Genomic DNA, 27,326 nt, shown 5'->3' with positions numbered 1-27,326 from the left:
TCACAAGTAGCTGGGACTACCTACCTGGCTAATATTTTTAAAACCTTTTTTGTGGAGCTGGGGTCTCACTGCATTGCCAGGGTTGGTCTATAATTCCTGGCCTCAAGCAATTCTTCCTCTTTGCCTCCTGAAGTGCTGGGAATACAGATGTGAACCACTACGTCCAGTCTGGATTTTGCTTTGTAGTAACTAATGTCCTTCCAGTTTCTTAAGATTTCCAAGCCCAGCGTGGTGACTCACACCTGTAATCCCAGCACTTTGGGAGGCTGAGGCGGGTGGATCACCAGAGGTCAGGAGTTCAAGACCAGCCTGTCCAATATGGTGAAACCCCACCTCTACAAAAATACAAAAATTAGCTGAGCATGATGGCGGGTACCTGTAATCCCAGCTACCCGGGAGGCCGAGGCAGGAGAATCACTTGAACCCAGGAGGCCAGGAGGCAGAGGTTGCAGTGAGGCAAGATCGCGCCATTGCATTGTAGCCTGGACAATGCAACAGAGCGAGACTCTGTCTCAAAAAAAAAAAAAAATAAGATTTCTAAGAGTTTCTTTTCTTTCTTTCTCTTTCTTTCTTTCTCTCTCTCTCTCCTTTCTCTCTCTTCTTTCTTTCTTTCTTTCTTTCTTTCTTTCTTTCTTTCTTTCTTTCTTTTCTTTTCTTTTCTTTTCTTTTCTTTCTTTTTTTTTTTTTTTTCTTTTTTCTTTTGAGACAGGGTCTCACTGTGGTTGCCCAGGCTGGAGGACTGCAGTGGCAGGATCCTGGCTCACTGTAGCCTTGACCTCCTAGGCTCAGGTGATTCTCCCAACTCAACCTCTCAAGTAGCTGGGATTACAGGCATGCGCCATTACACTCGGCTAATTTGTATTTTGATTAGAGATGGGGTTTTGCTATGTTGCCCAGGGTGGTCTCAAACTCCTAGACTCATGCAATCCATCTGCCTCGGCCTCCGAGAGTGCTGGGATTACAGACGTGAGCCAAGCCACCGTGCCCAGCCAGATTTCTAAGAGTTTTGCTTATAGTTTGTTTTGACATGATCTTGAAAACAATTTAATTCTAAAGTGGGTTTGGTTTTGGCTCAGTAGATTTCACAGTCATTTTTACTTTTTATTTTCATAATTTCTCTTATATATTTAGAAATCAGAAGTGATCGTGAAAGTAAATTTTATTTCTGACCTGAGCCTTATTTGAGGACTTTAAAAAATATTTAATAATACATTTTATTTAACTGAATATAGCCAAAATATTTTTTCAACATGTGACTCTAGCTACATCCCAAGTACTCAATAGCCACCTATGGCTAGTGGCCAGCTCTTTTGGACAGTGCAGCTCTGTGGATGCTGGCTGATATGTTGTACCATTTTTTTTCTGTAAGAAATTTTATAGAATTGGTGTTATTCTTCTTCTAAAGAATTTCCAGCAAAACCATTCAAACCTGGAGGTGTTTAAGTTTTCAATTACTAGTTCAACTTATTTTCATAGTTATAGGTCTATTCAGGTAATCTATTTCATCTTGAGTGATGTGGGAAAATTTCAAGGAGTTGATCCTTTTCATCTAAGTTGAATTTATGTTCATAGAGTTGTTTGTAGTATCCTCTTATTATCCTTTTAACATCTATGTTTGATGATAATCCCGTCTTTCATTCTTGATATTTTGTCTCTTCTCTTTTTCTTTCTTTTGATAGATTTCCCAATTTTATTGGTCTTTGCAAAGAATTAGCTTCTGGTTTCATTGGTTTTTCTCTATTCTGTGTTCAATTTTATGTATTTCTGCTCTTAATTTTATTAATTCCTTCTTGATTTATTTTCTAGTTTCTTAAGGTAGAAACTGAGATTATTGCTTTGAGACCTTTCTTCATTTATAATATGTGTTTAGTACTATAAATTTTCCTCTAAGTGTTGCTTTTAGTTGAATCCCACAACTTCTGAAATGTATTTTTTTAATTTTTAGACACTGCAGTGAATGCAGAAATGTATTTTTATTTTCATTCAGCTCAAAATATCTTCTAATTTCCCTTGAGACTTCCTGTTTGACCTATAGATTATGCAGAAGTGTGTTGTTTAATTTTCAAACATTTGGAAATTTTTATCTTGTTTAGTTTCTTTTTTAAAATATATTTTTAATTTTTATTTTTATTTTGTAGAGATGGAGTCTTGCTAGCTTGTCCAGGCTGGTTTCATTCCTGGGCTCAAGCGATCCTTTTGCCTCTGCCTCCCAAAGTGCTAGGATTACAGGCATGTGCTCCCAGCTTTGTTAATAGTTTCTAGTTTAATTCCATTGTGGTCAGAGAATATCCTTTGTATGATTTCATTCCCTCCCTCCCTCCCTCCCTCCCTCTCTCCGTCTGTGTCTCCCTCCCTTCCCTTCCCTTTTCTTGCTATTCTCTTCTTTTTCCTTTTCTTTCCTTTCTTTTCCCTTTCTTTTCCCTTTCCCTTTCTGACAGGCTCTCACTCTGCCCAGCTTCCCAAGTAGCTGGGACTACAGGTGCGCACCACCATGCCTGTCTTGTTTTTTACTTTTTATTTTTTGTAGGGACAGGGTCTTATTTTGTTTCCCAGGTTGGTCTCAAACTACTGGCTTCAAGGAGTCCTCCCACCTTGGCCTCCCAAAGTGCTGGGATTATAGACTTGAGCTACCACACTGGCTGATTTGATTTTTTGTTTAATTTATTAAGGTATTTATGACCCAGGAGATGTTGTCTATCCTGGTGAATATTCCATGTGTACTTCAAAAGCATGTGTATTTCGCTTTGTTGAATTGAGTGTTCTATAAATGTCAGTTCGATCCAGTTGGTTGATTTTGTTGTTCAGTTCCTTTATATCTGTTGATTTTTGTTGTTGTTTACTAGTTCTGTTACTGAGAAGGGAGTGTTGAAAGGTCCAACTACAGTTGTGGATTTGTGTTGTTACTTTTTTTCTCCTTTCAGTTATCAGTTTTTAATTTATGTATTTTGAAGCTCTGTTGTGAGGTACATAACATATTAGGATTATCTTTTAGGTGAATTACTCATTTATTAATGTGTAATATCCCTTTTCTTCCCTGATAATTTTCTTTGTTCTGAGGACTACTTTGATACTAGTAGAGCCACTTTAACTTTCTTTTGACTAGTGTTTACAAGGTCTTTATCTTTTAGCTTTCAACCTACATGTATCATTTTATTTGGAGTTTCTTATAGATAGCATGTAGTTGGATCTTTTTTTCCTCCATTCTAACAATCTGTGTTTTCTAATTGGTGTGTTTAGACCATTCACATTTAATGTAATTATTGAAATGTTTGAATTTAGTTTTACCACTTTATTATATGTTTTGTTCTCTTAGTTGAAGACTTAAATCAGTCACATTGCTAAACTTATTAGTTACTTGTGATTAAATTGTTTTAAAAATGTATTTGCTCTGGCCGAGCGCAGTGGCTCACGCCTGTAATCCCAACACTTTGGGAGGCTGAGGCGGGCAGATCCACAAGGTCAGGAGATCGAGACCATCCTGGCTAACACAGTGAAACCCCGTCTCTACTAAAAATACAAAAAAAAAAAAAAAATTAGCCGGGTGTGATAGTGGGCGCCTGTAGTCCCAGCTACTCGGGAGGCTGAGGCAAGAGAATGGCATGGACCCAGGAGGCAGCCTGGGTGACAGAGCAAGACTCCATCTCAAAAAAAAAAAAAAAAAAATTATTTGCTCTGATAAAAAGAAATACATGATTTATTATAGAAAATAAAGTCTAAAGAGAAAAGGAAACATTTGTTGTGCCATCGAAATATAAACGCTTTTATTTTATTTTATTTTGAGAGGAAGTCTCGCTCTGTCACCCAGGCTGGAGTGCAGTGGTGTGATCTTGGCTCACTGCAACCTCCGCCTCCCAGGTTCACGCTATTCTCTTGCCTCAGCCTCCCTAGTAGCTGGGACTATAGGTGTGTGCCACCACGCTTAACTAATTTTTGTATTTTGAGTAGAGACGGGGTTTCACCATGTTGGCCAGGCTGGTCTCAAACTCCTGACCTCAAGTGATCTACCCACTTCAGCCTCCCAAAATGCTGAGATTACAGGTGTGAGCCACCGCGCCTGGCCTAAACACTATTAATGTATGCATTTCCACATAGTTTTTTAAAATCTATGTATTAAAAGCAAAAAACTTTTTTGTTGTTTAAATGTGGTATTGTGCCACATATTCTTATGTAACCTACTTTTTTCTCCCATTCACTAGTTTTAGAACTTCTTCCCCTTAACATTAAATACTTTAAAAACACAGTTTTTAGTAATTCCATACCATTCCACTAGATTACTATTAACTAAACTATAAACTATTATGGATTTTTTTTAATTGAGGTAAAATCCACATAATAATAAATCATTTTAAAGCATTCAGTTTAGTGTTACTTAGTACATTTATGGTGTTGTGCAACCGTTATCTGTATTTGATTCCAATGTATTTTATAACCCCAAAAGGAAACCTCATACCTGTTAAGCAGTCGCTCCCCTTTCCTGCCTTCCTGCAGCCCCTGGCAGCCACTAATGTTCTTTCTGTTTCTCTGAGTAGATACTTCTTTTTGCTGGGATAGGGCAAGATATATAAATAGTGAGCAAATAATAAAATGTATTAGGCTGTGCATGGTGGCTCACTCCTTGAAACTGTCTCTATCAAAAAATAGAAAAATTAGCTGGGCGTGGTGGTACATGCCTGTAATTCCTGCTACTCGAAAGGCTGAGGCATGAGAATGGCTTGAACCCAGGAGGCGGAGGTGGTTGCGGTGAGCCAACATCGCGCCACTGCCCTCCAGCCTGGGTGACAGAGTGAGTCCTTGTCTCAAAAAAAGGGGGGGGAATGGGGGACTGAGAAACACTGCTGAAGTTCATAGTCCAGGAGTGTAGGTTCACCAAAGGACTGAAACCTAATCACACCTTACCATTATATTACTACTGGCTTCTTTACTACAGTTTCTTTTAGCCAGTACATCCTGTCTACCTTTCAGCAGGGCATACTAAAAAGCAAGAAACACGGTTTGGAGAAATTGAATAGCATCAGAATCAGTTTTGGCAGGCGTGTTGGAATTATTAGGCCAGGAATTTTTTAAGAAACTATAAATAGTATGCTAAGTTCTTCAATGGAAAAAGTAGACAACATGCAAGAACAGATGGATAATGTAAGCAGGGAGATGGAAATTCTAAGAAAGAATCAAAATGCTAGAGATAAACTAACAAATGAAAAATGACTTTGATGAGCTTGTTAGTGACTGGACACAACTGGAGGAATAATCTCTGAGCTTGTGGATATGTCAATAGAAATTCCAAAACTGAAAAAGAAAGAAAAGGCCGAATAAAAATAGAACAAGCCAGGTACAGTGATGTGTGCCTGTAGTCCCAGTTATTTGGGAGGCTGAGGCAGGAACATTCCTTGAGCCCAGGAGTTCAAGTCCAGCCTGGGCAACATAGTGAGACCTCCTTGCTTAAAAAAACAAACCCAGGGTCGGGCGCTGTGGCTCACGCCGTAATCCCAGCACTTTGGGAGGCCAAGGCGGGCGGATCACGAGGTCAAGAGATCGAAACCATCCTGGCCAACATGGTGCAACCCCATCTCTCTTAAAAATACAAAAATTAGCTGGGCATGGTGGTACATGCCTGTAGTCCCAGCTACTTGGGAGGCTGAGAGAGGAGAATCGCTTGAACTCAGGAGGCGGAGGTTGCAGTGAGCTGAGATCGCGCCACTGCGCTCCGTACTGGCGACAGAGTGAGACTCTGTTTCAAAAACAAAACAAAAAAAACCCCAGAATACAGTAGCCTCCCCACCACCCTATCTGGTGGATAGGAAAGTTTCACTTTCCATGGTTTCAGTTACCCATAGTCAACCACAGTCTGAAAATACCAGATGGAAAATTCCAGAAATAAATAATTCTTAAGTTTTAAATTGCATTCCATTCTCAGGGGCGTTCCATCTTGCCCAGGATATGAATCATCCCTTTGTCTAGCATATCCACGTGTATGCACTATTCACTTGTTAGTCACTTAGTAGCCATCTTGGTTATCAGATCAACTGTTGGGATATTGCAGTGCTTGTGTCGAAGTAACCCCTATTTTACTTAATGCCCCAAAATGCAAGAGTAGTGATACTAGCATAGTGTTGAAATTGTTCTATTTTATTGTCAGTTATTGTTAACCTCTTACTGGGCCTAATTTATAAGTCAAAATTTATCATAGGTATGTATATATAGGGAAGAACATCGTATATATAGGATTTAGTACTTTCCATACTTTCAGGCATCCATTGGGAGTCTCGGAACTTATTTTCCATGGATAAGGAAGGACTGCTGTATCCATGAGCTGTGGGACAACTACAAAAGGCATAACATACACACATAATGGGAATAACAGAAGGAGGATAGAGAAAGGAACAGAAACAATATTTGAAGCAATATGGCTGAAAATTTCTCCAAATTAATGTCAGACATCAAATCACAGATCCAGGAAGCTCAGAGAACACCAAGCAGGATAATGCCCAGAAAATGACATCTAGCATATCATACTCAAACTGCAGAAAATCAAAGATAAAGAAAAATTTTGAAAGAAGCCAAAGGGAAAAAATATCTTACCTATGGAGGAGCAACAGTAAGAATTACATATGATTTCTCCTCAGAAATGCAATCAAGAAGAGAGTGGAATGAAATATTTTAAATATTGAGGCTAGGCACAGTGGTTCATACCTATAATGCCAGCACTTTGGGAGTCTGAGGCAGAAGGATCACTTGAGCCCAGGAGTTCAAGACCAGCATGGCCAACATAGGATAATTAAGAAATATTATGAGCAACTCTATGCCCACAAACTTGATAACCTAGATATAATGGAATAATTCCTTGAAATACACAGTTTGCCATAGCTTGCTCAAGAAAACATAGACAACTTTAATAGGCTTTTGTCTGTTAAAGAAACTGGATCAATAATTAACAAACTTCTGCAACAGAAAGCACTAGGTCCAAATGAGTTTTCTGGTGAATTCTACCAAGAATTAATGAAGAATTATACTCCTTCTCTTTTTATATTCCTTCCAAGTAGCTGGGACTACAGGCATGTGTCACCACACCTGGCTAGTTTTCTTTTGGTAGAGACAGCATTCCGCCATATTGTCCAGGCTGGTCTTGAACTCCTGGGTCAAGCAGTCTTCCTGTCTTGGCCTCCCAAAGTCATGGGATTATAGGTGTGAGCCACCACACCCAGCCTATACTAACTCTCTACAATTTCCTTCAGAAGATAGAAGCAAATGGAATACTTCCTGACTCCTTCTATGAGGCCAACATTACCCTAATACCCAAACCAGACAAAGATTACAGGAAAATTATAAAACTGTTTCTCATGAACTTAGATGCACATATCGTCAACAAAATATTAGCAGATTGAATTTCAAAAATGTGTAAAAAGGTGGGCTGGGCGCGGTGGCTCACACCTGTAATCCCAGCACTTTGGGAGGCCAAGGTGGGCGGATCACGAGGTCAGGAGATCGAGACCATCCTGGCTAACATGGTGAAACCCCGTCTCTACTAAAAATACAAAAAATTAGCCAGGCGTGGTGGCGGGCGCCTGTAATCCCAGCTACTCGGGAGGCTGAGGCAGGAGAATGGCGTGAACCCGGGAGGCGGAGGTTGCAGTGAGCCGAGATCGCGCCACTGCACTCCAGCCTGGGCGACAGAGTAAGACTCCATCCCCCCCAAAAAAAAAAGTGTAAAAAGGCCAGGCTCAGTGACTCATGCCTATAATCTTAACACTTTAGCGGGCTGAGGTGGGTGGGTCACCTGAGGTCAGGAGTTCAAGACTAGCCTGGCCAACATGTGAAACCTCATCTCTACTAAAAGTACAAAAATTAGCGGGGCACAGTGGTGTGTGCCTGTAGTCCCAGCTACTTGGGAGGCTGAGGCAGGAGAATCGTTTGAACCCGGGAGGTGGAGGTTGCAGTGAGTCGAGATTGTGCCACTGCACTCCAACCTGAGTGACAGAAACAATATTTGGAGTGAGACTCCATCTCAAAAAAAAAAAAAAAAAAAAGTATATGCAGGCACAGGGGCGGTGGCTCACGCCTGTAATCCCAGCACTTCGGGAGACTGAGGCAGGTGGATCACTTGAGGTCAGGAGTTCAAGTCCAGCCTGGCTGACATGGTGAAACCCTGTCTCTACTAAAAATACAAAAATTAGCCGGGTATGGTGGTGCATGTCTGTAATCCTAGCTACTCGGGAGGCTGAGGAAGGAGAATAGCTTGAACCAGGGAGGCGGAGGTTGTGGTGAGCCGAGATCACGCCATTGCACTCCAGCCTGGGCAACAAGAGCGAAACTCTGTCTCAAAACAAAAAAAAAAAAAAAAAAAAAGTTTAAAAAATGGGCCAAAGACCTGAACAGACATCTCATCAAAGAAAATGCACAGATGGCATGGCATATAAAAACTTATGAGAAATATTCACCATTATATGTTTTCAGGACAAGTTAAAGCGACTATGAGATATCACTATATACCTATTAAGATGGCCATAATTGCGAACACCAACAATACCAAATGCTGGCAGGAATGTGGAGCAACAGGAACTCTCATTCACTGCTGGTGGGAATGCAAAATGGTACAGCCACATTCTCTTACCCTCCTATCAGCAGCTGTGCTCCTTGGTATTTACCCAAAGATGTTGAAAACTTATATTCATACAAAAGCCTGCACACAGATGTTTATAGCAACTTTATCTATAATTGCCAAAATTTGGATGCAATGAAGAAGACCTTTAGTTGGTGAGTGGACAAATAAACTGTGGTACACCTGGACAGTGGAGTATAACTCAGCGCTAAAAAGAAATGAGCCATTAAGGCACATGGAAGAACCTTAAATGCGTATTACCAAGTGAAAGAAACTGATCTGAAAAGGCTACATAACTGTCGGATTCCAACTCTATGACATTTTGGAAAAGATAAAACTACGGAGACAGTAAAAGCATCAGTGGTTGTCAGAACTGGGGGCAGGGAGAGATGAATAGGCAGAATACAGAATTTTAGGGCAGTGAAAGTATTCTGAATACCTTTTTTTTTTTTTTTTTTTTTTTTTTTTTTTTTTTTGAGACGGAGTTTTGCTCTGTTGCCCAGGCTGGAGTGCAGTGGCGTGATCTCGGCTCACTGCAACCTCACCCTCCCGGGTTCAAGCAATTCCCCTTTCTCAGCCTCCCGAGTAGCTGGAATTACAAGTGCGTGCCACCATGCCTGGCTTATTTTTGTATTTTTAGTAGAGATGGGGTTTCACCATGTTGGTCAGGATGGTCTGGAACTCCTGACCTCGTGATCTGCCCACCTCGGCCTCTAAAGTGCTAGGATTACAGGCGTGAGCCCCCACACCCCGCCTGATATATTAATATAATGGGGGATACATGTCATTGTACTTTTGTCCAAACCCATAGAATGTAGGACATAGAGTGAATCCTAACATAAACTATTGACTTTTGGTGATAATGGTGTGTCAGTGTCGGTTCATCGATTGTAACAAATAATACCACTGGGTGCCGTATGTTGATAGGTTGTGCATATGTGGGGGAAATATCTCTTGGTTTTGCTGTGAACCTAAAACTGCTATAAAAAAAACACGATTGGGCAAAGTGGCTCATGCCTGTAATTCCAGCCCTTTGAGAGGCTGAGGCAGGAGGACCGCTTGAGGCCTAGGAGTTTGAGACAAGCCTGGGCAATATATTGGAAGACCCCCATCTCTACAAAAAAATTTAAAAATTAGCTAAGCGTGGTGACATGCACCTGTAGTCCTAGCTACTTTGTGGGCAAAGGTGAGAAGATTGCTTGAGCTCAGGAGGTCAAGACTACAGTGAGCTGTGATAGGACCATTGCACTCCAGCCTGGGCAACAAAGAGAGACCCTGTCTTGGAAAAGAGAAAAAAAAGAATCTGTTAAAAAATGCCTCCTGGCCGGGTGCAGTGGCTCACACCTGTAATCCCAGCATTTCGGGAGGCCGAGGCAGGCGGATCACGGGGTCAGGAGATTGAGACCATCCTAGCTAACATGGTGAAACCCCGTCTCTACTAAAAATACAATTAGCCAGGCGTGGTGGCGGGCACCTTTAGTCCCAGCTACTCGGGAGGCTGAGGCAGGAGTATGGCATGAACCCAGGAGGTGGAGGTTGCAGTGAGCCAAGATCGCGCCACTGCACTCCAGCCTGGGCAACAGAGCGAGACTCTTCTCTCAAAAAAAAAAAAAGCCTTTCAATAAGAAAAAATAATGAACAGTAAGAAATAATAACCTTTGAGGTAGGATAGGGTGGAAGGACTTTCCCAAATATGGGAAACTTTACCAAATTCAGTCTTTTAACTAAATTAGATTCATGTTTGGTGATTGGGAGAAGGTACTTCATTTCTAAACTGAAAGAAGGTGTGCAAAAGCATAAACACTGGTTAAGCATGACTAGTACACTTTGGGCATTCTGTGGGAAAGAATGGGAGATAGATTGGAGATTACAATACTTTTTGATGAAGATTAGCACCCACTGGTCATCTGTAAGAGAGTCGAGTAGCTAACCATCACAGATCAAGGTGTACAACTTCAGCATATCTGACCGAGAGAACATGTGTATACTCTGCACATCAGATGTGGGTGAGTGGTTTGACTGCCTTTTGTAGGATTGAGATGTCCAGATGGCCATGAGGGAGTTCTAAGTACCCCTATGAGAGACGTTGATAGACCTACTCAGTTTGGTGCTGAATTAATGCCCCCAAAGCTCTGTGCTCACATTTGAACCAGGAAAATACCTTGGCCCATGAAGGGCGTGTGGTGGAGATGAGAAGGAAGGGATGTTTGGTAAAGTTGGATAAGACCAAAGAAATGAAGAAGATAGTGGGAAGAAATAGGAAAAAAAGGGGGGAAGGGGGGAGGAGGGAAAAAGAAGAAACATTAAGGTAGTTCTGCTTTGTTGCTATATTCAACTCCGACTTCTGTCAGTGAATTTGATGACTAAAGTGCTAGTGTAGTTCTCTTTGGAGAGAATGTTGTTGGGGAGAGGTTACTATGTTATTTGTTCTGCTGGTTCTTGCACTGGTCCAGCTAGGTTTGTGATATCGATGGGGAGCAGTTTCCTTGAAGCCAGAAACAAAGCCTATCCTCTTTCAGGAGGAGAGGGAAGAGAGAGCAGAGTTAACACAATGTGTTATCTAAGATCTCTAGGAAGCAAAAGCTTTCACCAAGAGTAACTAGTTACCATCAGTAATGATGTTTTATACTTTTTGTTCTTAATTGTATCCAAGATAGGGTTTGAGTTTCTTTTAAAAGACCAATGAGGCTTATATCTTATTTTAATTGTTCAAAACTAACACATTAGCTCTGTAGAAGTTAAACCTCACCTTGGAAGATGTACCAGAGGAATGGGTGGTTGTTGTTTTTAAATGTTTGGAATTTAAAGTTGAATTAGGTGGCCGGGCACGGTGGCTCACACCTGTAATCCTAGGACTTTGGGAGGCCCAGGCAGGCAGATCACCTGAGGTCAGGAGTTCGAGATCAGCCTGGTAAACATGGTGAAACCCCATCTTTACTAAAAAAAAAAAAAAAAAAATTGCCAGGTGTGGTGGCGCATGCCTGCAATCCCAGCTACTTGGGAGCCTAAAGGCAGGAGAATTGCTTGAACCTGGGAGGCGGAGGTTGCAGTGAGCCGAGATCACGCTATTGTGCTCCAGCCTGGGCAACAAGAGTGAAACTTCATCAAAAAAAAAAAAAAAAAAAAGTGTAAATCAGGTAATTAGTTGGTAGTCTAGAATTTGACTTTCTGGTTATAGAATTAATAAATACCTAGAAGTATTTCTTCAATATCTTATTCTAAATTTTGCCCTTTGATGAAAATCTCACAGATATCAAGATGTACCAAGTATGTCCCAATTATACTGGTTGGTAAATTCACCACAATTGGTGAAGGAGGCTGGGCACGGTGGCTCATACCTGTAATCCCAGCACTTTGGGAGGCCAAGGTGGGCTGATCACTTGAGGTCAGGAGTTCAAGACCAGCCTGGCCAACATGGTGAAACCGCGTCTCTACTAAAAATACAAAAATTAGCTGGGCGTGGTGACAGGCACCTGTACTCCCAGCTACTTGGGAGGCTGAGGCACGAGAATCGCTTGAACCCAGGAAGCAGAGGTTGCAGTGAGCCGAGATTGTGACACTGCACTCCAGCCTGGGCAACAGAGTGAGACTCAAAAAAACAAAAACAAAAAGAAGTATTGGAGGAGTAAGAGTACCAGCCATTTGTCTTCCTATTTGCATATAAAATGGACAATATTTAAATTTTAAGCCTTTTTATCCAATGTTATATTTAAGTGCTTTTCAACATTAATGCCAAAATGATTTTATGCCAGCTGCATAGATTTGCCTCTTAATGTACTGTAGCTATCATTTTGATTTCCTGCATATCCTTAAACACAATTGTACTTTGAAATTTAAATTAGTAATTTAAGTTCTTAAGTGTAGTTTCCTACTATATTACGTTTTTTTGTGGTAGTGCTATTACCCACTCAGATTATGCTTTTTTTCGTAGGCTATAGAAGTTTAAATTATTAGGATAATATTTCCATCTTTTCTTCCAGGAAGTGTTTTCTCCATGAGTATTAGTTATTTTCTGATTAGTGGAAGTCTCAAAACTGACCAGGGGTGGGGTGGGAGTGTTGCAACATGTCATCACTAAGCACTAGACCAGGAGTGAAAAATATCTGACTTCTAATTCTAATTCTGCCACATAATAAATTACTGATTGGCCTTCAAGACATAACAGAATCAGTAGGCCTCTGATGTTTTTGTTTTGATTAATTGTGGTAAAATAACACATGCAATTTATTGTAACCATTTTTAAGTGTACAGTTCACTGGCGATAAGTATATTCACAAGCATCACCAGTATTCACCTCTAGAATTCCTTTCATCTTGCAAAACTGAAACTCTGTACCTATTCATAATTCTCCATTCCCCTTCACCCCAGGCATTGGAAACTGCCATTCTGCTGTCTCTGATTTTGACTACCTTAGGTACCTCACATACGTGGAATTATATAGTATCTGTCCATTTGGGATTACTTTATTTCACTTAACATTATCAAGGTTCGTCCATATTATATATAGCATGTATCAGAATTTCCTTCCTTTTAAAGGCTGAATAATATTTTGGTGTATATATATATATATATATACTACATTTTGTTCATTGATCTTTTACTGGACACTTGGGTTACTTCCGCCTTTTGGCTATTGTGAGTAATGCTGCTATGAATGAACATGGGTGTACAAATATCTCTTTGAGACCCTGTTTTCATATCTTTAGTTTATATACCTAGAAGTAGAGTTACTGGATCATTTGTCAATTCTATGTTCAATTTTTTGTGGAATCGTATTGTTTTCCATAGCAGCTGCACCATTTACATTCCTAACAGCACACAAGGGTTCTAATTTCTCCATGTCCTCACCAACATTTGGCATTTTCTGATGTCTCTAGTAAGCAAAAGCTTTCACCAAGGGCAACTAAGGATTTTTTTTTTTTTAGTAGTAGCCATCATAATAGGTGTGAGGTGGTATCTCATTGTGGTTTGATTTGCATTTCCCCGGTGATTAGTAATGTTGAGTATCTTTTTAAGTGCTAATTGGCCATTTGTATTTTTATAGAAATGTGTATTCAAGTCCTTTGCCCATTTTGAAATCAGGTTGTGTTTTCTGTTGAGTTGTAGGAGTTCTTTATATATTTGAGATATTAACCCCTTATGACATATGTGATCTGTACATATTTTCTCTCATCCCATGGGTAGCCTTTTCACTCTGTTGATTGTGTCATTTGGTGCACAGTTTTTAATTTTGATGTCTAATTTATTAGCTTTTGGTGTCATATCCAAGAAACCATTGCCAAATCCAATGTGATGAAGCTTTTCCCCTATGCTTTTTTCTAGGAGTTTTATAGTTTTAGCTCATATGTTTAGGTCTTTGATCCATTTTGAGTTAATTTTTGTATATGGCATAAGGTAAGGGTCCAACTTTATTCTTTTGCATGTGGATATGCAGTTTTCTCAGCATCATTTTTTGAGAAGACTGTCCTTTTACCATTGAATTGTTTTGGCACCCTTGTTGAAATCATTTGGCCACATACACAAGGTTTGTTTCTGAGCACTTTCTTCTATTCCATTGGTCTTATATATCTGTCTTTCTGCCAATACCACACTAGTGTTTTTTTTTTTTTTGAGCTGGAGTCTTGCTCTGTCACCAGGCTGGAGTGCGGTGGCACAATCTTGGCTCACTGCAACCTCTGCCCCCTGGGTTCAAGTGATTCTCCTGCCCCAGCCTTCTGAGTACCTGGGACCACAGGGGTACGCCACCATGCCCGGCTAATTTTTTGTATTTTTAGTAGAGACGGGAGTTTCACCATGTTTAGCCAGGCTGGTCTCGGAACTTCTAACCTCAACTGATCTGCCCGCCTCGGCCTCCCAAAGCGCTGGGATTACAGGCATGAGCCACCGTGCCGGGCCACTTGGTGATAAGTTTTGACATCAGGAATAAGTTAGTCTTCTTTTTCAAAATTATTTTCACTGTTCAAAATTTTTTAGCTCTTAGTGATGCTAAGATTAAAGGATTCAGGTGGTAACAGCCTGATCCCTCCATTGCAGAGGTCCTACCCATCAATCGATATTTTGCATAATTGTTTCATCAATTTGTGATGATTGGCTAAATCATTTCATTAGAAGTTACAAAGTACTAATTCCTTCTACTTTTATTAGCTAGAATTCTTTTGAAGTGGGGGAATCCTTTTCTTCCTCAACAGTGACTTATCTTGAAATTTAATTTCTACCAAAAAGGCTGGTTAAATGCTTAATTCTTTACCTTTAATTTTCAATTGTTAGAGTAAGAAGGTGCTTTTGTTGCTTTCAATGAAATTAATGAAGAAGAAGAATTAAAGATTTGGTTTGATTTCCCCCTTTTTGTAGGTGTCATTATAAACTCTTAGATTCTATATATGAAACCTGTTTTAGTTCATTGCAGATAGTGGCTAAGGAATATGTATTTTTAACTCAGAAACCACATGATCTTGATGGAGGTGGTTGGTCTGCAGAGCAGACTCCTATAAAGTAGTGTTATGGATTTTAAAACAGTTACTGTTTTGTTGTGTATGTCTTCCCTACCAAAGATGGTGTCCATTAGCAAGTTAGTGTCCGGTCTTATCAAAGGTAGATGTTATCAACATAATTTATCATTATTTTAAAATGTATCATTATTTTTGGGACAGGGCCTCACTTAGTCATCCAGGCTGGAGTGCAGTGGCACAATCGTAGCTTACTGCAGCCTCAAACTTACGGGCTCAAGCAGTCCTCCCACCTCAGCCTCCTGAGTAGCTGGGACTACAGGCATGTGCCATGATGCCCAGCTAATTTTTAAATGTTTTTTGTAGAGACAGGGTGTAGCTGTGTTGCTACATTTGTGGGCTCAAGTGATCCTTCTGCCTTAGCCTCCTAAGAGGCTGCAGACTACAGGCATGAACCATTGTGCTCTGCAATAATTTATATTTAAATTAGCAATATTAAATGTTAACACATCTTAGTAAGGAGGTATTTTCTGCCTTCAATTTACTGTCGTTGTTATAGTTCTCCAGGTTAAATTAGACATACCCGATCCTCAGACATTACCCTTAACAGTGACTCTAACTTCCAACAGGGCAACACAGTAAGCAGTTTTTTAATGCTACTTATGGTGCTAAGTACTTTCGCATTAATAATGTGCTCCTTATTGAGCACCTGCCTTGTGCCAGTCACCATCCTAGGGAATTTACTTATCTCCATTTTTACGGTGTCCCACCTTGACCTAATTTTATTTTTTGAATATGTGAAACATTTTATGATTCCTAAGTCAAAACTTATTTTACATAATATGTTTAGATGGATATAATATATATCCATCCCTGCTCCCTTCAGCTAGTCCCATCCTCCTGCTATAGGGTACTCATTTTTATTCATTGTTTTTTTCTTTTAGCAAACACTAGCAAATGTATATAAATTTGCCCCTTTTCTAACACAAACTTATAACTACAGATATTGATCTGCATCTTACTTTTTTTTTTTTTTTGAAACAGAGTCTTGCTCTGTCGCCTAGGCTGGAGTGCAGTGGTGCGATCTTGGCTCACAGCAACCTCTGCCTCCCAGATTCAAACGATTCTCCTGCCTCAGCCTCCCAAGTAGCTGGGACTACAGGCCCGCACCACCGTGCTCGACTAATTTTTGTATTTTTAGTAGAGACGGGGTTTCACCATCTTGGCCAGGCTGATCTTGAACTCCTAACCTCAGGTGATCCACCTGCCTCAGCCTCCCAAAGTACTACAGGCGTGAACCACTGTGCCTGGCCACTTTTTTTCACTTAATATGTGTATCCTAGAGAGCACTCTTAAAAGGTAATAGAGGCCAGATGTGGTGGCTCATGCCTGTCTTCCCAGCACTTTGTAAGGCTGAGGCAGGAGGATCACTTCAGCCCAGGAGTTGAAGACCAGCCTGGGCAACAAAGAGAGACCCCATTTCTACAAAAAGTAAAAAATTAGTCAGGCATGGTGGCAAGTGCCTACGTGTAGTCCCAGCTACTCAAGAGTTTGAGGGGGGAGGATCACTTGAGCCCAGGAGGTCAAGGCTGCAGTGAGCCATGATTATGCCACTGCACTCCATCCAGCCTGAGTGACAGAGTGAGACTCTCTGTCTCAAAAACAAGTTAATGGAAATCTTCATTTCTTCTGTGATATAGAAGAAATGAAGATCCTTCTATATATATATTCTGTGTACCTACTGATGAACATTTGAGTTGTTTTAAATTTCTTGCTGTTAACAAATAATGCGTATTCTTAATTCTCCTCTTCTAGCTTCTTCCTCATCTCTCTGCCCTCCATTGTAGCAAAACTTCTTTGCAAATGTACCAATAATAATTGTCTCCACCTCCTGATCTCTTACTCTCACAAATTCTATGTAGCTGTCTATCCCCATTACTCTGCTGAAACTGACTGCTTTTTTCAAGCTCTCCAGTGACCTTTGTTTTGCTACATCCAATGGTTTGTCCTTAGTACTCTACTGACTTGACTTATTAGCAGCACTGGACCCAGCTGGTGACTCTGTCCTCTGTCCTCTTGAAACACTTGTCACTAGGCTTCTAGAGCACCATAGACTCCTGGTTTTCCTTTATTGTCAGGGCTGTTCCTTCTCTATCATATTTTCTGATGCCCTTATTATTGAATGAATACATCTCTTCTCCTTCCTTATGGTATCAGCTGATGGCTGAGCCAGGTGAGCCCATTTCAGGGGAGGGCAGTCATGCAAAAGGGAAGACTGTAAGGAAAGGGGTGATGGGGTCTCTGCATCTATGAGCTGGAATGAGGAAGAGGAAGAGAGGAAGGCATCTAGGTTCAGAGATCATCAGGAACAAGCCTGTAGTCTGACAAAATCAGATTGTTGATGTGATGCAGTGAGTGAAGGCACTTCAGAGGAACTGTGGAATGCCATGGAACAGGAAGGAGGAGGGAAGCATCTTTTGTAGGGCTTGGGTTCTAGCTAAAGGATTCTGAGGAAGCTTTAAGGGATGCTTGGTGGGACAGGGGTCAGTTCTGGATTGGTTGCTGTTTCTGAGACAGGATTAGGTGAAACAGGAATAATTAGGGTTTTGGTGTTGACATGAAGCAAGGGCAGTTTAGCAATTGGGTATTCTCAGTAATAGATGGCTATAGCAAACTAGGTCTGGAAGCATTATTGGTACTAAGGCAGTAGCCACACAGAGAGGGTCATTAGGACATTTTACTGCTGCTGCATGACCTTGGGAGAAATAATATTTCCTCTTAACTTTGTACTTGTCTTTATCTGTGTCTGTCCTCCCAGTCCGATTATGGGAGAGTTGCTTTTTCCTTTTTCATTCTGAACAGATTTTCATTTTTCAGCCCCAGCCAGGTTTTTACTGTTAATTCCATGGCACTGATTTCCTGGATTTGGGAAGCAAGGATCCTTGTTTCCTAAGATTTGAGGGAAATAAGTGATTAAATGATTGCTGTACTCCTCCCTCCCCATGTTTAAGGGAAAATCTCATATTTTTGAAATAGGGCATAATGTGGAAAAATTGTGAAATAGGAATAGTTTCTTTGTTGTTTCCCCTTCAGTTCTCCTTTCAGTGCCTTTCTTAGGCTTCTCTTCTCTCCTGTGTGAACTTGTTCCCATTGGTTGATCTGATTTGTTGCTCTGATGATTAGATTTAAGGTAGCTTAATACGTTTTTTGAGGGGCATTTGCATTTTAAAAGGAAATTCCTGGGTATAATACTAAATACTAAGGAACAAGTTTCTAATGTACATTTGAGTTAAGAGGTGGTAGGGAATGAGAATGGGTAGGGATGCAGAGTTTCAGTAGAGGTTGTCCTTCAGCGGTACTCTGCTGCTGGTGGGGTCTAAGCCTCGGAAATCAGGAGGTCACTGAGAAGCTGATGAACTGGAGCCTATCTCTACCCTTTTCCCCTTTAGGTGCTGAGGTGTAGGTGGCATGTTGACAGATGTGGTGAAAGAATCTGAGTGCCCAGACATGTGTCAGGGGAGCATGGCTACTGTGCTGAGTAAATTATGTGGCAGTGCAGACTAGAAGTTGAGACTAGACAGATCAGCACTGGGACAACTGGAAGTTCCTTCTTTTCACAATGGTATGCACACACTGCTGCCTTAGCAGTTCTAAGAGACACACACACAGATGTTGAGACCTGCTCATAATACTGACTTTTTTTTTTTTTTCAATTTGAGAGCACATACTGTTTATTAACTGACTAGATTAGAAAAATAATCATGATAGATGCCTTAGTTCATTCTTCTAATAAACGTGTTGATCTGGTCCACCCTGTTGCCACCATCTCCACCTTCTACAAGATGGGTATTTTTTTCTTCATTCCACTTCATGCAGAAGATAATTTGAAGGGCCACAGGAAGTTATTTGCTTCTTTGAAGCATTTTCCAACAGTATAGATCTCATGATCAGATCCTCCATGCATGTGATGCCATATTTACCGAGAGGTCGAGCAATCAAAGTGTTGTCTGTCAGAGCAATTCACTTATTATTGATTTTGCCATAACCATGCTTGTAGATTAGTTCATTTACTGACTTCAGATTTGGGTACTCCTATGCAATATATGGTTCTGCAATCCTCAGCATGTTAATTGAAGCCTTGTTGAGCTTCACAAAAGTTCCATTAAAGATTGATGAAGGAAAAGAAGCTGCAACACCTTTCAGACCTTTGGGTTCACACCATTGATACCTCTGATCCTGATGATAAACGCCAGTTTAGGTACATAGAAGTTGCTAGCTTTTCTTGCCATCCTTGCCATTTGAATTTCAGTTCTGTGCATCTGCCTGTATTCCTTGTGATAGTGCTTTGATTTTTCATAGATAAGCTTCCTCCTTGCCTTTCAAAGCATATCTTTTGGGCAAACTTCTTTCTCAGGCGATTGATCTTCAGCTCTGCAAAATTCCTTCGCTTTTTCTTAAGGGTTTCTGGCACAGCAGGAACCTTCTTCTCTTCGACACCCTCCATGGTTCCAGCCTGAAAAGAGCGTAATACTGACTTTTGCACTGCCTACTGTTGAGGCACGTTTCAGTCCACTTTCAAGCCTTTCTCACTGAAGCTAGACAGTACATACCCAGCTTTTCTATAGAGATGAAATATAAGCCTGTAGCTTATAGCTCAGCAGCTGACTGCAGCCAGACCCCTTTTGTTTCTTAATCCTTAGGGGGATGTGAAGTTCCTGTTCTGCTTTGAAGATGGGTTGATCTTCCTAAAGATTTGAACCCACAACCTTCAAATCTGGAAGTGGCCTCCACCATAATCTTCATGTTGACCTTCACCAGGCTTTGCCTCCTGACGCCAGGACATTCATGTCTCACAACTCCCAGGCACAAGGAGTGGTGGTTGCTCTAAAGATCAGAAGTGTCCAAGAGTTTAGTCTCAGCTATACCTTTAACCACTGGGAGGTGTCCATGTATGTTAGGTTTTTGAAAGTGGTCCCTTCCCAAGTCCCCTGACCTTTCCCCTTGGGAAGCCCAGAACCAAGTGGAAGCCTATTGATGAAGCAGTTTATTGTTTGGCTTAAGTGGTTTCTCTTTACAACTGCTGGTCAGACACAGGCTCTGGGATTAGTCAAGCAGCCTCAGCCCAACATCCACATCAAGATGATGGTGGTTCGGTTGTACAGTCGTTGATGTAACCCTAGTTTCAAGACCGTTAACTGATCTGTAATGCTCTACTGGGAAAGGGAGTGTTTCCCTGCAGATAGGACTGGCTTCTGTCTTCAGCTGATAAAACGGTGTTTTTGAGGCTTCTGAAGGACTTGGGCGCATGATGGTTTCCTTTTTGCCCTGCTCAACGTTGTTCTACCCCTTGCTAGATATGAAAACACTGTCTTTTGCTAGTCAGTTCTCTCCATAGAGAGTGGTCTGCATCAGCTCTATTGCAGTTTTTGCTTTTGTTTTTGTTTAAGATGGAGTCTAGCTCTGTGTCCCAGGCTGGAGTGTAGTGGCATGATCTCGGCTCAGTGCAACCTGCCCCTCCCAGGTTCAAGTGATTCTCCTGCCTCAGCCGCCCCAGTAGCTGGGATTCCAGGTGTGTGCCACCATGCCTGGCTAATTTTTGTATTTTTAGTAGAGACAGCGTTTCGCCATGTTGGCCGGGCTGGTCTTGAACTCCTGACCTTAGGCGATCCACCCACCTCAGCCTCCCAAAGTTCTGGGACTACAGGCGTGAACCACCATGCCTGGCCTCTATTGCAGTTTTACCTGTTAATTTCTGAAATATGATTTTCTAATACTGTACCAATTTATTTTAGTAGACTTTATATTTTGTAATAATTAGTTTTACAGAGAAGTTGCAAATATAGAGTTTTATGTACCCAGTTTTTCCTATTGTTATCACCTTACATTATCATAGTAGTACACTTGTTAAAGACATCAACATTGGTATATTACTATTAATTAAACTCCAGACTTTATTTGGATTTCACCAATTTTTTCACTAATGACCTCTTTCTATTCCAGAATCCAATCTAGGCTACCACATTACACTTAGTTGTCATGTGTCCCAATCTCTTCTAGTCCGTGACAATTTCTCAGTCTTTCAGTGTTTTTCATGACTCTTGACTGTCTTAAGGAATACTGGCAAGTATCCTGTAGAATGACACGTAATCTGAGCTTGTCTGATGTTTTCCTCATGATTAGACTGATGTTACAGGCTTTAGGAAGAATACCACAGAGGTAAAGCACCCTATCAAGGGTACTTGATATTCATCAAATATCACTGGTGATGCTAACCTTGATCACTTGGTTAAGTAGTATGTTTGCCAGGTTTTTCTATTGTAGAGTTACTGTTTTTCCTTCTCCCTATTCAATTTTTTGGAAGCGAATCACAAGGCTAGCCCACTCTTAAGGAGGGAATGGGAGATGTATAGAATTAAGCTCTACCTCTTGGAAACAGGGAGTATCTACATATATTGTTTGGAATTCCTCTGTTAGGAAGTTTGTCTCTTCTCTCTGACTTATATGTATAACACTGTGGATCCATGAAAATATATATATATATATATTATTATATATATATATATATATATATATATTTTTTTTTTTTTTTTTTTTTTTTGAGATGGAGTCTCGCTCTGTCGCCCAGGCTGGAGGGCAGTGGCGCTGTCTCTTCTCACTACAAGCTCTGCTTCCTGGGTTCACGCCATTCTCCTGCCTCAGCCTCCCGAGTAGCTGGGACTACAGGTGCCCACCACCATGCCCGGCTAATTTTTTGTGTATTTAGTAGTGACGGAGTTTCACCGTTTTAGCCAGGATGGTCTCGATCTCCTGACCTGGCGATCCACCTGCCTTGGCCTCCCACAGTGCAAGGATTATAGGCGTGAGCCACCGCACCCAGCCAGGATTCATGTATGTTTATTTTATACTTTGGATTGTGACTTAAAACTATGTTATTTATTATGTTGCTCGAATTGTTCCAGCTTTGGCCAGTGGGAGTTCTTTCTGGTTGGTTTATATGTCCCTGTGACATGCCCTTATCCTTTTGTTCTTTGACCACTTTCTTTCTGGTACTATAGGATGTTTCAGATTCATCTTGTATTTTCCATGCGCTAGCTGCAGAATCAGCCATTTATCCAAGGAGCTCTTGTCCCTTTTATTGGAGAATCCTATATAGAAACCAAAATCTGGGCACTGGGTACGTTCATTGCTACTGGGGTGTCATAACTTCTAGTCCTTCTTGGCAAACAGAGCTAGATAATACATGTATGCACACCAACTTTTGTATATGGACATATCTACAACTGATTCTGTATTTCTTCATCTATTATAACCAGGAACTTATATTGTCATCTCTGACTTTAATTCAATACCACAGCATTCATTTTTAGAATGCCTTCCTTTCTTGCTTATATCTATAATATCTTCAAAAGTGAGAAACCTTGTTCCCACTATCTAACATCGTTTACTTATTTGTTCAGCCCCAGTATACATGGACAGCAGTTTCAGAATTATATCCCATCAGAAACAGATTTACCAGTTGGGAATGTTGCACTGATTTTTACTATTTGATTTTACTGGAGAAATTGTGGATGTGTATATGCTGATTATGATGTGATTTGACCTCTGATGCTAGCTTTTACATGTATGCAGACATTTTTTATCTGACCATAATCTTTGATGTCTTTGTATGTCAGTATGAATCGTTAAGATTATGGATGTGAGCTCCAAGTTAAACATTTTCCTTTTATTCTCTTACACTTATTTTAAAAATTTGTTTGATTGGTTTTGGATTTTTTTTGTTGTTGTTATTTTTTTTTTTTTGAGACAGGGTCTCACTCTGTCACCCAGGCCAGAGTGCAGTGATGCGATCTCGGCTCACTGCGACCTCCACCTCCTCCTAGGTTCCAGTGATTCTCATGCCTCAGCATGCTAGGTAGCTGAGACTACAGGTGCACACCACCGCATGTGACAAATTTTGGGGGTTTTGTTTTTTGTTTTTTGTTTTTTTTCTTGACACAGAGTCCCTCACTGTCGCCCAGGCTGGAGTGCAGTGGCGCGATCTCGGCTCACTGCAAGCTCCGCCTCCCGGGTTCACGCCATTCTCCTGCCTCAGCCTCCTGAGTAGCTGGGACTACAGGCACCCGCCATCACGCCCGGCTAATTTTTTTGTATTTTTAGTAGAGATGGGGTTTCACTGTGTTAGCCAGGGCGGTCTTGATCTCCTGACCTCGTGATCCACCCACCTCAGCCTCCCAAAATGCTGAGATTACAGGCGTGAACCACCGCACCCAGCCAAATTTTTGTATTTTTAGTAGGGATGGGGTTTCACCATGTTGTCCAGGCTGGTCTGGAACTCCTGACCTTAAGTGATCCACCTGCTTTGGCCTCCCAAAGTGCTGGCATTACAGGCATTTGCCACTGTACCTGGCCTCTTTTACACTTACAGTCCAAGATTAAGAAATAAGAAAGCTATGTTCTGTCTTTAGTAATTTATGATGTATTTTTACAAAAGGAAGTTTATACTATAATAATGAAGTTTTGTCATCTGTAAAGGGACAAGTTGAATGAGATAACATTTACAGTACTTTCTAGCTCTAATGTTCTGTCTCTGGTGCTTTTTATTTTTATTATTATTATTTTTTGAGACAGGGTCTCACTCTGTTGCCCAGGCTGAAGCGCAGTGGTACAAACTCGACCTCCCAGGCTCAGGCTATCCTCCCACCTCAGCCTCCCAAGTAGCTGGGTCTACAAGCATGTGCCACCATGCCTGGCTAATTTTTGTATTTTTTGTGGAAACAGTGTTTCACCATGTTGCCTAGGCTGGTGTTGCCATAGGCTGGTCGCAAACTCCTGAGCTGAAGCAGTCTGCTCACCTTGGCTTCCCAAAGTGCTGGGATTACAGATGTGAGTGGCCGTGACTGGCCTCAGGTGCTTTAAAAGAAAATCTCCTTAAGGCCAGACATTTTAAAATCAGGGTCTCTATTTGCTTACTAAGTCCTCATTGTGTTCTCATGGCACGTGATTTTACCTCCTTGGCTACTTCTCTGGGACATTTGGTGGTCCATTCTTCCTATTGGTGCCAAAGATCATATGTCTGTGGGTAAAGATACTATGGCTTGGGAAATGGGACTGACTTAACCATAGCTTTAGTTCCCTGGGTACTTGGGTTCCCACGTTCCTGTTAGGTGTGAGTTTTTAAAGCTATACTAAAAGCTGGGTGTTCTCAGTCTGCTTTATCTTGAATTATGACCTCGAGCCCATCACTTTTACCTCTAGACTTCAGATTTTTTAAATCTAGAAAATGAAGCAGTTTCATTGGATGATCTCTTCCACTGTGGTTTTATTATAACAGATGGTAAAGTATCTGGCTAGCAGCTAGTTCTTATCTCAGTAATCAAGGCATTCTGGTAAGAATTGGGAATGGTCATTGTCTATGAAACAAGCTTATTAGGCCATCTTTACCTTTACTTTTTCATTTGTTTGATTAAAAATAATACAGTTGGCAGGGGGTGAACGTGTTCTGGAATATAAGGTCTAGAAGTGGTACAGGATGACTGAGATTGTACCTTGTAGAAGGTGTATTTTGCTGTTCATGATGACCCATTGCAGCAGTAACTTAGGAGGGTCAGAACTGATACTTATTGTTGGTGTTTATAAATCAGTGGCTTCTCAAATGACTTTCCTTTTATAGCTACTATGTAGAATCTATGTACAGAGCTGAGCAATAGCCAATGCAAAGAGAGGGGGAGGTGGCTTAAGTATGATAAGTTGTGGTGAGTCATACTAAAGACATTTTTGGCCAGTGCAGTGGCTTATGCCTGTAATCCCAATACTTGGAGAGGCTGAACCAGGAGGATCACTTGAGCCCAGGAGTTTGACAACCTTGGCAACATAGTGAGACCTCATCTCTACTAAAAATTTAATTAAAAAAAAAAAAAAAGACATCAGAAAGAAAGAAAGAAAGGAAACGAGAGGGAAGGAGAGGGGGAGGGGGAAAGAAGTCTCACTGTGTTGCCCAGAATGGTCTCAAACTCCTGGGCTCAAGTGATCCTCCTGCCTCAACCACCCAGGGTGCTGGAATTACAGGTGCTAGCCACTGCACCCAGCCTAAAGACGCTTTAATTCTAAAGAGAGAAAAGGGGTGGTGGTAAGTCATTAGTCTTATTTATGGATAACAGCTTTCAGAATAGCTTTCTCATAAGCATTTAGTTTCCTGAGCTAAGAGAATGAAGCATATGACCTGTAGCTTAGTAGCTGTGTGCCAAATCTATCATGTACTTACAAAAGAATTTATTTTTAAAACAGATGGGTGGTAGACAAGAAGTAGGAGTAAAAGTACAGGTTGAGTATCCCTTATCTGAAATGCTTGAGACCAGAAGTGTTTCAGACTTTAGATTTTTTTGGATTTTTGAATATTTGCGTTATATCAGTTCATCATCCCTAATCCAAAAATTCAAAATCTGAAATGATTCAATGAGCTTTTCTTTTGAGTGTCAGATTGGTGGTCAGAAAGTTTTGGATTTTCAAATTAGGAATACTCAGCCTGTATTGTAGGGCTTATCTGTTTGGGAAAAACAAATAGTAGAGTGAAGGAATGCTGTCTTGTGTTAGAAAGCTAAGATAGGAGAGCATGGAATGATTCTCCCTCAGGCTGCCTGCTATTGGATTGACCCACTTCATTGGATTGATTTATGAGATTGAGCTTTGAACACAGGTCCTCTGACCCACTATTCCTGGCACTGTCCCAGATTTTCAAGGGAAGTGGCACACTACATGTGCAGTGTTAAGAGGTTTAACTTTTATGATGCTAGTTTACATGGGGATTTATATTTTCTTTCTTCTTTTTTTTTTTTTTTTTGAGACGGAGTCTTGCTCAGTCGCCCAGGCTGGAGTGCAGTGGCGCGATCTCGGCTCACTGCAAGCTCCGCCTCCCGGGTTCACGCCATTCTCCTGCCTCAACCTCTCTGTTAGCCAGGATGGTCTCGATCTCCTGACCTTGTGATCCACCTGCCTTGGCCTCCCAAAGTGCTGGGATTACAGGCATGAGCCACCACGCCCGGCCATATTTTCTTTAATGATAAGTGTATCTGGAATGAATGCACATTCCTGTGAGTCATACTAGTGCTGCTGGTGGTTTTAATTTCCTCTTAGAGGAGAAAGAAGTTGCTAATTCCAGGAGTGAACAGCAGATGTCACTGCATCTCCACTTACTAGGGTCTGACTCTTAGCTGTTTGGATACAACCAGTTCTTTTTTTTTTTTTTTTTTTTTTTTTTGAGACGGAGTCTCGCTGTATCGCCCAGGCTGGAGTGCAGTGGCGCAATCTCGGCTCACTGCAAACTCCGCCTCCCGGGTTCACGCCATTCTCCTGCCTCAGCCTCTCCGAGTAGCTGGGACTACAGGTGCCCGCCACCATGCCCAGCTAATTTTTTGTATTTTTAGTAGAGACGGGGTTTCACTAATACAGCTCCCAAACCTCTAAGTTTTTATGGTTGTATGACACTTTAAGATTCCACCCCCCCGCCGCCCGCTGCTTTTTTTTTTTTTGAGATAGGCTCCTACTCTGTCATCCAGGCTGGAGTGCAGGGGCGCGATCTCAGCTCACTACATAACAACCTCCGCCTCCCAGGTTCAAGCGATTCTCCCATCTCAGCCTCCCAAGTAGCCAAGACTACAGGCATGCACCACCACATCCAGCTAATTTTTGTATTTTTAGTAGAGACAGGGTTTCGCCATGTTGGCCAGGCTAGTCTTGAACTCCTGACCTCAAGGGATCCATCCACCTCAGCCTCCCAAAGTGTTGGGATTACAGGCATGAGCTACCGTGACCAGCCAGGCTGCCTTCTTTTGATATACAGCCCAAATTAAAAATTTAGAATAAACACAGACTAAGAGAGTTTTCCTTAGTTTCCTTCACTACTTGTTTTTAGTGTTTGTTCTAGGATTATATTATCTCTATTTCTAGGTAGCTAACTGATGGAATGCATTTGCCTTTTTCTATCAACCATTCAACAGTTATTTAGGAGCCTAGACAATTTTTCGTATTTGTGTTCAGTAGGGTTCACACAGTTAAAAGCTTCTTGGCCTTTCTGTATTTTGCTTTTTGAAAACCTTCCAGCAGGAATGTATGTATCACTGTTCTCTGGAGTGAGGTGCTGAACATCAAAGGTTCAGGAACCGCTACTTTCTTTTTTTATTTGAACCCTTAGCTTTGGCACTTGAGCAAATCAAGAGCCTGAACTGTGACCAAATGTCCTATGGTGCATCTATTTAAAAATACATTTATGGTTTAATTGTGGGTAGGTGGTA

At 41.2% G+C, this 27,326-nt stretch overlaps 1 protein-coding gene and 1 pseudogene across 3 annotated transcripts in view; one reads left to right on the top strand and one right to left on the bottom strand.

The window, feature by feature from the left end:
* ILRUN (inflammation and lipid regulator with UBA-like and NBR1-like domains) overlaps positions 1–27,326 on the top strand; it is a 123,212-nt gene that overhangs the window by 61,689 nt on the left and 34,197 nt on the right. The gene's annotated exons all lie outside the window — the stretch shown is intronic.
* LOC100581897 lies at positions 18,813–19,641 on the bottom strand (annotated as a pseudogene).

Source organism: Nomascus leucogenys, chromosome 22a (genome assembly GCF_006542625.1).
Source record: "Nomascus leucogenys isolate Asia chromosome 22a, Asia_NLE_v1, whole genome shotgun sequence".
Classification (NCBI taxonomy): Eukaryota; Metazoa; Chordata; class Mammalia; order Primates; family Hylobatidae; genus Nomascus; species Nomascus leucogenys.
The sequence above is the reverse complement of the archived record's forward strand: the minus strand, read 5'-3'. Positions and strand labels throughout refer to the sequence as shown.